We start from the raw sequence: 15,118 nt of genomic DNA, 5'->3' as shown, positions 1-15,118 counted from the left end.
CGATATTCCGGATGATTTTATGGACTTGTTTAACACCATATTACACTTGTAAAGGGGTTGATGCCATTTAGTTATTCTGCAAATGCAAAAAATATACGATTAAAGAGAACATCAGCTATTTATAACGGGTAAATCGGTACATTAAACACGCCCTCAAACGCTTGCGCGCTTACCGAAATCGAACCCGTATTACGTGTAATGGTGGTATTTGCAATAAATTAACACTTCACCGGTATTTACCTGTGTTATTAACAAAATTATAACCGAAACATTCCCCCTACCCGTGTATTTGACACGAAATAGCGCTTTATAACTGGGAATTCGGTGAAGTTTTAGCGCTTTCTGACGCCGGGTGGGTACCTCAATCCCACATGTTATTGCGTATAAAAGTGATATTAATCATATTAAAGATTGCTTATGGGACATTTATCAATCACTATAATTTAAAGCGAAAAAACAACACAGTAAGTTTTGACATTGTCTGATATAAAATCAGCGTTGTACGAAATGGAATACGGTCAGGCTATTATAAATTAATAAGGCTACCAATATCAGACGCTCGCGCAGGTACCGACTGCCCCGAAGTAACCGCATTTATTGGTTAACTAATATCAGTAATGATAACTCTTTTACAATAGCATTTATCAATACGTCTTTATTAAAATAATAACAAAATGGGTTTCACTTGTTTCTGACACACACAGAAACGCGATTTTTAACGGGGATTTCGTAAAGTTACACGAATTGGGTACCAACATTCTCAATTATTTTACATGCACACGTGACATAATACATACTTAATAATGCTTAGTTATTGCTTATATGACATTTCAAGTTTGTGAAATAAATTAAAGTTCTATAGAGGGGATCTCGGTAATTCTTGAAGCTTCCACTCGCGCTTGTCAAGGCCGCATTGCCACGTTGGAAATAATATAAATTTAATTCATCTTACTTATCTTTCTGTATACCAAATGTCAGAGTTGCATTAACCCTTTTACACCGTTTTTGCCATATTTCATTTCCGTTTTTTGATCCGAACAAAATAAACGAAACTCGTTTAAAAATGAGATCTAGGCATTCGAGCTCCTAGTGTGGATTAAAAACGTTTATTGGTGACACCGCAAATATGTAGATACCGTTAATAAGATAATATATCACATGTCTACTTCAAATAACATGTATGACAGTCAATTAAGTGCATTACTATCAGTTGTTCGTGGGGACGACCGCATGCCTTTATCAATCTTTTACACTTCTCAAGATCTTTTTTCGGCTTTGGAAACGAAATAATTTCAATGTCACCAACTAATCTGTCAGGATATCGGTTGTCCGAGTTACATAATCTCCATTGACACCGTTTAACCATTTTTAATCGTTTTTTAAAGAGGAAAACAAAAGAAACTCGTTGGAATAAAAGTGAACCTAAACATGTAGCTTGTCTAGAAAATGGCGGACAGGTCGTTGCTAACGAGTGCGCCCGATTAATCGATCGCTGATTGGTGGATCAATTCTAGTGGGCGGAGCGATCATAGATAAGGCGTCATGTCAATTGTCATAACGCTTATGCTATCGGGCGAAACCATTGTTTAATACCGGTTTACAAGGTTATTTACCCTATAACGCAAATGTAATGGTCCGTTGCCTTCCGGCATGCACATGCAATGTTTTATGATGTTAATCCGGATGTAAAACCCAGTTATCGAAGTGTCATTAGATATCGGAAACAGGACCGACATTTGGTAAAAATGCGCTGTAAAATATACTGTCCGAAAACTTAGAGACATTAATTATGGACGAAAACTCGTGTGTCCGAAAATTAAGAGTCACGAAAAATAATTATTTTTGCTAAAAACAGGGGTGTCCGAAAACTTTGAGTGTCCGAAAACATAGAGTAATTACGGTAATCAGCGACGACACTTTCCGCTTTAATGGTATTTTTCGTTTCTAGGAAGTCCATTTTTACTGAAAATCTAGTTTAAGCGGACTGCACAGTCTAATCTGGGACGACACTTTACGCACAGGCATTATGCCCAGTTTTCTCAGAACACCACACAATAGCTCAAGAAAGAACTCATTTATTGAACATTCGGTGATCGTTTCAAATCGAGACTAAATCATTGAAACATTCGAAAAGCTCTGATTGACCACATGTGTGCGTACTTAATAGGTATCAGCAAATGTTCAGAAAGATACAGTCATAGATGTAGCTAATAGGATATTACGGTTTTATCAGAATTACTTCATGACTGAGGCGCGGCTTAGCTATTTTCAAATCCAATCTTCAACTAGATAGAGTCTAAAATAAAACTTCCGATAATAAGGGTTTTCTCAGATTTGATTGTTGGCATTGTTTTTTAACAATAAATAGATTCGACCTCGGTTTACACATTTTCAAAATAAAAATTCCGACAAATTTTCTTCAATATTAACATCTAAAGTGGTAATGATTGAACAATTAAAGACGCACGATAAACAAGGCATGACAGCGGATGCTGGGTAAAGTCTGTTCACTTTATCTCGCCATTTGCACTTTGTACTAAGCTTAGCAAAATCCAATTATGTATCTATGCAAGCTAATAAAATGTTATCCCGCTCACTTAACCCATAAATGCCTAGCGTCTAGAAAAAAAGGCCTTGGCAAACAGCGTAGACCCAGATGAGACGTCGCATGATGCGGCGTCTCATCTGGGTCTACGCTGTTTGCTTAAAGGAATTTCTGTAAGAAATATTCTAAATATATAAATAAATAAACTAGACATCCCTAATTTTGGAAATAAATTGATCCACTTTAGAATGATGGGAGAGTCCACTAGGCATAAATGGGATAAGAACATAGACCAGTAAAACAATGCGTTCGCTGAAATGTTTAACCCATTTATGCCTAGTGGACTCTCCCGTCCTTATATTTCCAAAATAAGGGATATCTTGAATATTTATTTCTATATTTGGAATATTTCTTACATAAATTCCTTTAAGCAAACAGCGCAGACCCTGATGAGACGCCGCAGCATGCGGCGTCTCATCTGGGTTTACGCTATTTGCCAAGGCCTTGGGTTAATTAACATGATATTGTTTTTTTGTATGTCTTCTTTTGTAACCCTTACGGAATTGCCATATATGTACGTTGGTCCTGGTCATGTGATGTCAACAAAGCTGTTGCAACGGAGGTATTCATACGTGCCGAACAGTTTTATCATAATTTACATCTTAGCCCGTTTTAAAGCTACCAAACTCTGTACGTTTAACAAATAAATCCAGCGCACTCAAATATCTGTGGATTATAGATCATTAAATACTAAATATTTGCCCTATATAATTAAATGTAAAAGAAACAGCTTTAAGCGAAAATAAATGCAACATGTTGCACATAGAGACAACCATAACCATACCTTTTCTTAAAGGTCATTCTAAGCGGAATCGATTTATGCAATACATGACATATGGCATGTACGAACCAAGAAAGAACTTGACACAAATCAAAATCAACTGTTTTGCATCTTTTTCTGGCCGTTTTCTATTGGAATGTAACCCTTTTCAGTGGATTTGTTTACCACAGTCTTTAACTTTATCATATTTCAGGGGTTAAATAGTGAAAACATATTCATGCCCGACCAAATCTCAAAAAAATAAAACCAGAAAAATAGTTTTAAGTGGTAATTATGCCTTCGAGTAAACTATGATATTTTTTTTGAAAGTACAGCCCTACATGACACGATTATTTAGTATAATTAGTCCTATAAGACAACGTTTACTGCTAACATCGAGCAAAAATAAGCACTTCTTGATAATTATAAACCTATTGTTATTGTGCATGCACACTTTCAGATCGATCTTTCACGTAAAAATGAAAATGCATTTTACAATAACGCATCGTAAGCCATCTGACTTTCGAGGTTAGTGCGTCGATTTGTAAAGGGCGTATAGGAGTAAAAGGATTACATTAAATAATAACAATCAGTCAAAATACTGGAAGATTGTTTCAAGCTATTCCAATAACAAATAGACAACTATTAAACGTGTTTAAGGGTTCTTTCAGCAAACATTGATGCGTTCTGAGATGCCCAAGCTACTTAAATTCATTAAACAAACGCATTTATTCCGTGAACATAACCAAACCGCATAATACCCCGCACACAAAATGGTGATTTTATGTAAGTACAGATCCTTTGTGATGGGGCCTGATTTGCGTTAAGGTCATAATTTACTAAATTGTTCAATACACAATACTATTTGAAAGCGACAACTTAAAGCGAAATAAATAAACCATTTTGCACATAGAGACCCCAAATACCATACCTTTCATGAAAAGCCATTCTTAGCGGAATCGATTTATTAATAATAATGATAGAAAAAACTTGACACAAATCAAACTCGACAAGTATTTGCAACTTTTTGCCGGTCGTTTTTTAATGGAATGTAACCTTTATCAGTGCAGTTTTTGGCCTGGGGCGAAGCCCCTAGGCCATAGTACTCAATACCGTTTTTTGAGTTAAGCTGACTTGGCTGGCTGCCAAAACAACCACGAATGAATGAATTTGGAAAAGTCCGATTTACCACTTGGCGGCCATTCATGCGCAATCAAAGAAGAGGGACCTATACAAACAAATAGGTCCCTGCAAAGAAGTTCTCAATAACCCGCATTGTGAATACAGAACATCACTATATAACATGACAGTGTCATAAAACGTGTAAAAAAATATTATAGAAGCAAAATTCCTAAGCATTGGGTACGGCATAGTTTTTATTATTGTTTGCATATTCATGCGAGAATAAGTTCCTCACTTGACGGTCTAGGCCGAAAATATACGAGTGTCTACGGAGAGAGTACGAAGAATTTTTTCTGATACATTTTTTAAGGTATTAGCACTCTATTGAACTACGTGCAATATCTCTTTCGTACATATCCGTCAATCTGAACGTTATCCGGGAATGTGCTGAAAACTACGAATATTCTATAAATACTAAATGTAGGATCCGCTAAATACAAAGACAACAAATATGGCCGAAATTGCACCTGCCAGATTGGTCGTTTAAAGAAAAAGCAATCTGCTATGTTGAAAGAAAATTTATTAAAAGTGTTATTATCGTTCATATTAATGTGACTGGAGTTAATGATAAACGTCAATTAATGCATGGCAGTGTTGATATTTATGAAAAAAAACGATTCGTGGAAACGCTTGAAAATTTTGACCACTGTGAAGAATTACGTTTAGAACCCGTGTCACTTACAACATTTTATATTGTTGGTGAGAAGTAAAAGGGGATAAAGTGGATTTATGCTTGTGTGATGACTGTAGCCATGTGAACGGGTTATCGTACGGCAAAACCCATCACGTAAAGAAGAGTCTTCAACTTTTCAAGACAGGAATGCCTTGTTTTGCTGTCATCACAAAGCTCGAAACAGGAATCCGAAGGTACATAGATTTTGCTTTTTTTTCAAGTATAACAGTTTCATTATTCATAATTAGAGTAAAGTAGATTTTGTAGGAAAAGCGCACCCTGTCAGTGATTTTTACCACATAATCAGGCTCATATTTGATTTCATTTTGAAAAAGAAAATGTGGAATCCGGGCCCGTTCGCCCTTATTTGAATATTTCTGTTCGCCCTAAATCCTGTTCCCCCTCAATCCTGTTCGCCCTGGGTCCGTTCGACCTAAATTTTATTATCAAAGCAGGGAAGCAATAGATATAACGAAATTTGTTATCTTTTAAACATTTTAATATATAAATGACAACTAAGCTACACACTTGCCAACATGTGTACAAAATCAAGACGGCGCTCTTTAACGTGTAAGCGTGTTTGTAACAAAGCCGTCAAAGGCCAGTAATTTTCTCTAATTGTTTATTATATTAATTAATGAAAACTTTATGTTACACCTTTATTGCCCGGGCATGAGGCTGTTCCTTGATACGCTGTTTGACCTATAACAAAACATAAATACGATAATGCTTTACTGGGAATTATGCATGTGCGTAAAGTGTCGTCCCAGACTAGCCTGTGCAGTTCGCACGGGCTAATCAGGGACTACACTTTCTGCCTAAACTTAACTGGAGACATCATTTAAACGAAAAATTCCATAAAAGCTGAAATTGTCGTCCCATGTTTTAATGAATAATTTAAATATGTTAAAACAATACGTTACACCGCCAGAATGTGGAACTCTTGTTAGCATTCTGGAAATATGTGTATTATCTTACATGGCAATCGAGTATAATATAGTTAAGCACATTTTATGAAATTCATAATCATTAATGAAGCGTTCTCGTAAATTGAGTTGCCCATCGATTGTTGGTCAGTGTTGGTGAGTGCTCTTTCATCTTCATCTGCATCGGTGTCGGTGATTTCTGGCCAGTTTCTTTCCTCACACTGTTTGCATATGAAATGCAAACCATCATTCCGTTGGGCCTGACGATAGGCCTCATTGCGGAAGAGAAACCTATCACCGAAGACGTCATTTATCATATATATCGGTCTTTTTGGTTTGCTTATACAATAAATGGTCTTTTTAACTGAAAAGGCGGACGAAATCGACTAAGGTTATAATATAAATTGACATTTTACCTGTATCTCTCCGTTTGGAGACCGTTTACATAATTTACGAAATTGGCCTTTAAGTTGCGCTGCTTACCATTTTAATATTTATATAATTAAAAAATAATAATCTTATACCTTAATGTATTTATTATAATTGAACATTTTCTTTGAGGCCAATTTCTACACAATTTAAAATATACCGCTCTGTTTCATTTACATAATTTATGTTTATTTACTTAATCATACGCTAATAATCATATTAGAGATAATTTCTAAAAAACATAAATAACAGTTCTGTTTTATAAACATGATTTATGCATGCATCAATATTTAGTATACTCTTTAGGATAATACTAATAGTTTCAACTTAATAATCCTATTCTACATAACTAATTTCTATATGATTTAGTAATTGTTCTCAATGTTAACTAAATTAGGTTAAAACGACACTCAATCAATCAATTAACACAGACCGTTATCTCTTTAATCTCTTAATTAATCGACTACTTCACACAGCGCAATACACACGAGAATTATTGGAAATTGATCAGTTTAGTAAATTTAATATTGCTGATGTTTTTATTGAGATTTAATGATGTTTATATGAATTTTAAATTTATTTGCTTATGCAGGGATCGACAAGATTACAAGAATATAGATAATCCGACAGACCGTGGTTATATATTGCTGAATGAAAGAACCATAAACAACGCAAGAAGTTACACTCAAAATCTCATAATCTTAATGATTATAATACACATATTAATGTACAAATAATTTATTAATTTAATATATACAGCTTATATATAAAATAATAAATGATGCACTTTATATTGTGTACATTGTGTTCATACCCCGATATGGAAATGATAATATAGGGCGAACGAACCCAGGGCGAACGTTAACGTGTAAGCGTGTTTGTAACAAAGCCGTCAAAGGCCAGTAATTTTCTCTAATTGTTTATTATATTAATTAATGAAAACTTTATGTTACACCTTTATTGCCCGGGCATGAGGCTGTTCCTTGATACGCTGTTTGACCTATAACAAAACATAAATACGATAATGCTTTACTGGGAATTATGCATGTGCGTAAAGTGTCGTCCCAGACTAGCCTGTGCAGTTCGCACGGGCTAATCAGGGACTACACTTTCTGCCTAAACTTAACTGGAGACATCATTTAAACGAAAAATTCCATAAAAGCTGAAATTGTCGTCCCATGTTTTAATGAATAATTTAAATATGTTAAAACAATACGTTACATCGCCAGAATGTGGAACTCTTGTTAGCATTCTGGAAATATGTGTATTATCTTACATGGCAATCGAGTATAATATAGTTAAGCACATTTTATGAAATTCATAATCATTAATGAAGCGTTCTCGTAAATTGAGTTGCCCATCGATTGTTGGTCAGTGTTGGTGAGTGCTCTTTCATCTTCATCTGCATCGGTGTCGGTGATTTCTGGCCAGTTTCTTTCCTCACACTGTTTGCATATGAAATGCAAACCATCATTCCGTTGGGCCTGACGATAGGCCTCATTGCGGAAGAGAAACCTATCACCGAAGACGTCATTTATCATATATATCGGTCTTTTTGGTTTGCTTATACAATAAATGGTCTTTTTAACTGAAAAGGCGGACGAAATCGACTAAGGTTATAATATAAATTGACATTTTACCTGTATCTCTCCGTTTGGAGACCGTTTACATAATTTACGAAATTGGCCTTTAAGTTGCGCTGCTTACCATTTTAATATTTATATAATTAAAAAATAATAATCTTATACCTTAATGTATTTATTATAATTGAACATTTTCTTTGAGGCCAATTTCTACACAATTTAAAATATACCGCTCTGTTTCATTTACATAATTTATGTTTATTTACTTAATCATACGCTAATAATCATATTAGAGATAATTTCTAAAAAACATAAATAACAGTTCTGTTTTATAAACATGATTTATGCATGCATCAATATTTAGTATACTCTTTAGGATAATACTAATAGTTTCAACTTAATAATCCTATTCTACATAACTAATTTCTATATGATTTAGTAATTGTTCTCAATGTTAACTAAATTAGGTTAAAACGACACTCAATCAATCAATTAACACAGACCGTTATCTCTTTAATCTCTTAATTAATCGACTACTTCACACAGCGCAATACACACGAGAATTATTGGAAATTGATCAGTTTAGTAAATTTAATATTGCTGATGTTTTTATTGAGATTTAATGATGTTTATATGAATTTTAAATTTATTTGCTTATGCAGGGATCGACAAGATTACAAGAATATAGATAATCCGACAGACCGTGGTTATATATTGCTGAATGAAAGAACCATAAACAACGCAAGAAGTTACACTCAAAATCTCATAATCTTAATGATTATAATACACATATTAATGTACAAATAATTTATTAATTTAATATATACAGCTTATATATAAAATAATAAATGATGCACTTTATATTGTGTACATTGTGTTCATACCCCGATATGGAAATGATAATATAGGGCGAACGAACCCAGGGCGAACGTGTAACTAGGGCGAACGGACCCGATACCGAAAATGTGCCATGTAAGGAAAAAGTTGTGTTGTAAATGCATGGAAATCAAGGACAGCATATTTGAATTTTATGACCGAGTATTGATGTTTTCCTCAAACAAACAACAAAAAAGTATATTATGTCCCAAATACAAAAATTACTATTCTGAAAATGATATACTTTTTGTGTGATCACCTAAATTATGTATTATGGGTATTCAAATTAAAATGCTGCATATTTATTATCTTTTCAGCAATGATCAATAACATTGGTGGTCCAGGAACGGTTAATTACTTTTTGTAAACACTGTATGTTCCAATGATCAATTAAACTTAAAGAAAATGGAAATACATGCGGGAAGGACGTTCATTCATCAAGTTTCAACTATCTCCTTTATAGCAGACAGACTTATAAGATGGAAACGAAGTAGATATTTCACTGATTTATGTGATTGTTAATGTAGAACCAATGGTTTAAGTAATAAATAAATTGTAACGTTAATAGTCAGTTTCATATCCAGTAGGGATAATACATGTATTTGGTATTAACATTTGGATGAAGAATGTATACATGTATATACATTCTTCATCCAAATGTTAATACCAAATACATGTATTATCCCTACTGGATATGTGGTGTTTACACTTACTTATTAATCCAGTTTAAAGGGGTTTATCATATAAAATACTAGTAATGACATGCTATGTCGTGAATGTTTGAATAAATAAAAACGATGACGCATATCATAATGGATCATTTCACACTTCTCATGAAACACTAATATCAGTTCTTACTCCTATACAAGTGCTTGTGTATTTGACATCTGTATATAATTATTTTGTTAAATAATTTGAAGAAAATGTTGTCAATTTATAGAAACAACTTTGAGAAGGCTTATTGAAGCCAAATTAATAAGAAAAGACCAAATATTTTTATTTTAATAAATACAAATGGTTAAAATTATTCATACACAATTTGCAATTGTGCATAATTTTGTTCGACTGAAACTTATTGATGATCTTATGAACCTGTCTGAATATAAGTACATGTACTAGTTAAATATCAACTTCAACATTTCAGTGATACATTGTATGCTGATTACCTGTGCAGGAGGAAATGAAACCAGACAGATTATGGACTCAAATTCAACCCATAAAAAAGCTAGGAACTTGCAGTCACTGAGTGTTCTTGTTTACAGTCATGTGTTCAATGCTGCAACAACATAAATATTATAGCTGGCTCTGGACTCAACCTTATGCATTTTAAAATGATCTTTGAACGCGATGGTCTCAAGAACATTTTTATAATGAATAACTTTGATGGTCAGCCCAGGGTCACCAATGCCAAGCGTCTTTTGGAGACACTTATTCCAACCTGTCGAAGTTCTTCAAAGAATTACCATGACAATCGTGTATTTGTTTTGTTTGTCATAATAAGTTTAATGTTTAATATCACTAGTATCACTAGTCATTGATACATTGATAAATCTATTTTCCTTTAAACGTGTTTGATTGAATGATTATATGTGCCTTGTTACTTAAATTATTAATGTTCTAATTTCCCTGTAACATTTTCAAGTCTTATTTATAGAAGAACGCATTTCACGTGCAATTTCAAACAAGGCTAGCAAATCTTACTGCACTGAGTAGGTTCCATCTCACACATGATATATGAGATGTATGTATGTTTATGGGTTTATTATAGGCTTTTCCTCTTTTTTTTATCTATTTATAATAATTTTTGAACATTTAGCTCATCTTAATGCTCACATATAAAAATCTCAAATTCTGTATAGCGTTTCTGGAAAAGGGGGGTAACCTTGATTGTAAAGCGGGAACTTTTCGTTTTCACTGGTGACCCCCATTTTTAGCTTATTATTATAAAGCCTATTATATATGAAATATATATAGTGGAGCTATCCTACTCACCCCGGCGTACAATTGTTAAAGTTTGCGTACCAACCCAAATATTTCCTATGTGCCTTGACAAATTAGTTAGGGGGTAAATATTTTGCATACTTCTTTACCAACATGACCCCAACCTTTAAACAAGAGCAGACAACTGTATCAAGCATTTTGTAGAATTATAATGGCCCTTTGTACACTTAGAATTTGCATACTATTAATGTTAAAGTTTGGGTACCACCCTAATATTTCCTATGTCCATTGACATATTGCTTTAATATTTTGCATGCTTCTTTACCAACATGACCCACACCTTTAAACAAGAGCAGACAACTGCATCAAGCATTTTGTATGAATTATGGCCCTTTTTTCACTTCGAATATGCATATTATTGTTAAATCTATGTTAAAGTTTGCGTACCACCTCAAATATTTTCAATGTCACTTGACCTATTGCTTTCATATTGTGCAAAATTCTTTATCAACATGACCCCAATCTATAAACAAAAACAGACAACTGTATGAAGTATTTTGTAAAATTATGGCCATTTAGAATATGCATATTATTGATAAATCTATGTTAAAGTTTGCGTACCACCTCAAATATTTTCAATATCCCTTGACATATTGCTTTCATATTTTGCAAACTGTTTTACCAACATGACCCCAATCTATAAACAAGAGCAGACAACTGTATCAAGCATTGTGTAAGAATTATGGCCCTTTTTTGTCTAAGTACATGTAACTGAATATGTCCTTAAATTTTGTGTTTAGATCTACTTGACTTCTAAAGTATCAAAGCTATTGCTTTCAAACTTCAAATATTTTCTTAATACCATGAGGGTACTGTTCCTGGCAAGTTAAATTGTACCTCAACCTTTGAATGCCTTGACTCTCAAGGTCACAAGAATAAATTTTAGTGAAATTTTCATAACTTCTTAATGTATGATAAGATTTTATTCATAATTTGACAATACGACACTTACCTGAATACTACAATTGACTCCACCCAAACAAAACAATTACCCAAGCCCGAACTCAGAATCCCTGCACCCCCCCCCCCCAAAAAAAAAATTAAACAATTTTGTTTTCCTTTTATATTTTTGAAAGACTTTCTAATAAATGACCACGCCCCACATTATACCCCCGCTTAACCCTCCCCCCTACCCAACCCACATTTTTTTTCTTTGAAATTTGGTTTAAAAAAAGAAACAAATGTTTATTTACTTTATTTTAGAAGGACCATCCAAACATCCCACCCAAGCTATTGCTATCAAACTTGAAAAAAAATCTTATTAGTTTGTTTTATGTCTTTACAAATGCTCAATAGATTGTTGAAAATATACCTGAACAATAACCTTGACCTTATTGATTAATTTGATTAATTTCCCCATGCTGGCTTATGTTATACTGTCAAGCACTCGAATAGTCGAGCGCGCTGTCCTCTGACGCTCTTGTTTTCTTTATTTTTCATTCAAGCATACATTGTTGATGATTTCTATTTTCGAAGATTGTAATTTCCTTTTGCTATGTTTTTTATGCCCCTTTTTGAAGAAAAGGGGGCATATAGTGATCGGACTGTCCATCTTTCCGCCACACTTTGCGTTGAGGTTTCGAAAAATGCTCATAACTTCTATGTCCCTTGAGATAAAGCCTTCATATTTCGTATGCATGTGTATATGGGCAAGGCCTTTCCATACACACACAAATTTTGACCCCTGTACCTTGACCTTAAACCTATGGTCTGCGTTTAGCTATCAAAATCTGCGTTTAGGTTTCGAAAAATGCTTATAACTTCTATGTCCCTTGAGATATAACCTTCATATTCGGTGTGCATGTTTTTATGGACAATGCCTTTCCATACGCACAAACATTTTGACCCCTGTGACCTTGACCTTGAACTTAGGGTCCGCGTTTAGGTTTCGAAATCTGCGTTTCGGTTTCGAAAAATGCTATAACTTCTATCAAACCGTTTATAGGGGGCATAATTATGTCATTCTATGGTGACAGCTCTTGTTTGACAATTAAAAAAAAAAAGACTCGTGACTAGATATGGCAATTTTTCTCGTTTTCGAAGGATGATGACATCACTTGTTTGTTAATTTGTATGCCACCCTTCGAAGAAGAGGGGGTATATTGTTTTGCACATGTCGGTCGGTCCGTTGGTCGGTCCGTCCACCAGATGGTTTCCGGATGATAACTCAAGAACGCTTAGATCTAGGATCATGAAACTTCACAGGTACATTGATCATGACTGGCAGATGACCCCTATTGATTTTCAGGTCATTTGGTCAAAGGTCAAGGTCAAAGTGACTCCAAATAGTAAAATGGTTTCCGGATGATAAGTCGAGAATGCTTAGGCCTAGGATCATGAAACTTCATTTGAACATTGATCATGACTAGCAGATGAAGCCTATTGATTTTCAGGTCACTAGGTCAAAGGTCAATGTCACAGTGACTCGAAACAGTAAAATGGTTTCAGGATGATCACCCAATAATGCTTACGCTTAGGATCATGAAACTTCATAGGTACATTGATCATGACTGGCAGATGACCCCTATTGATTTTCAGGTCACTAGGTCAAAGGTCAAGGGCACAGTGACTCGGAACAGAAAAATGGTTTCCGGATGATAGCTCAAGAATGCTTACGCCTAGGGACATTGGTCATGTCCAGCAGATGACCCCTACTGATTTTCAGGTCAATAGGTCAAAGGTCAAGGTCACAGTGACCTGAAACAGTAAAATGATTGACTGGAAATAGGAAAATGGTTTCCGGATGATAACTCAAGAAGGCTTACGCCTGGGATCATGAAACTTCATAAAGGCATTGATGACTCTTATTGATTTTCAGGTCACTAGGTCAAAGGTCACAGTAAAATGAGTCAGTAAAATGGTTGACTGGAAATAAGAAAATGGTTTCCGGATGATAACTCAAGAAGGCTTACGCCTGGTATCATGAAACCATCACCACCTCCACTACCACCACAGTGACAAAAAACGTATTCACACAATGGCTGCCACTACAACTGACAGCCCATATGGGGGGCATATATGTTTTACAAACAGCCCTTGTTCTTTTTCAAGTAACAAGTCTTAAAAACTTTTAATGGGCAAAAAAAATAATTTGGTTTTGTTAATTTGATGTCACCTGGATATGTATACATGTATTCATAGTGTTTTAAATATAGTTGTGGTTGCTGTAGGTATAATGGCATTTTTAACATACCTGAAATTACGCATATTATTGCTTGATTTTGTCATTTGCAAAGGTTGCCAATATACAACATGAAGAAGTAATTAGGCAAAATTATTTTTACAATACTTGAGGCTGGACCCTACACATTCAGTTTAATTGGGTCTAGCCACTCATTAGTTATCAATAAGAAAGCAGGGAGATTTAATATTTGAGTTTCATCTACAGATCATGAGATGTAGCATTTATAGGTACAGGAAAAGACTCGACCTTGTATAAATGCAAAGGATCTTTCAGTTATAAAATTAGAAGTTTTAAAGTTACAAACAAGCTTTATTCATTTCTTGCAAACAGAAAATCATTCATTGAGTACATGTCTTTCCATTGATTAAATCTGGAACTCCTATCTTAAATTCTTCTAATTCGTGATGTATGCTACTGGTTTTTTTCATTTTATCCATAAAAATACTTGTAACATAATCAATGACTTGGTGCATATTTGAGGATGTTGATTGCAATCCACAGTCAATAAATTTGTTTGGTAGCATGTTATATTTAATACCTGACATACAGTTGTCCATTCTTATAAATGGTTAGTTTATTCATGTGATCAGCAAGGAAATTGACCTGATCCATTGTAGTGCCGAAAAGTCCTTTTGAAAGTTTATCTATGAAAGGCAAAAGTGCACTTTTACTTCTAGATTAGATTATGGTTGATTAAAGAATGAGACTTTCAATACTCGAAATTGTACACTTAAATTTTGCTCCTGTTCATTGTCTGAGGCTGTTTATTCGAGTCATCATGTGAGATAACATGTGACACGATTGATTGTTCACTTAACAAGCTGGAAGTGCAGGCACATCAAATTATTGTGTGTTCCTCTTCAATTAAAGCATGATGCGTATTTCTTAAGAGGGTGTTA

Source organism: Dreissena polymorpha, chromosome 7, assembly GCF_020536995.1.
Source record: "Dreissena polymorpha isolate Duluth1 chromosome 7, UMN_Dpol_1.0, whole genome shotgun sequence".
In the NCBI taxonomy this organism is placed as follows: Eukaryota; Metazoa; Mollusca; class Bivalvia; order Myida; family Dreissenidae; genus Dreissena; species Dreissena polymorpha.
This window is presented reverse-complemented; position numbering follows the sequence as displayed.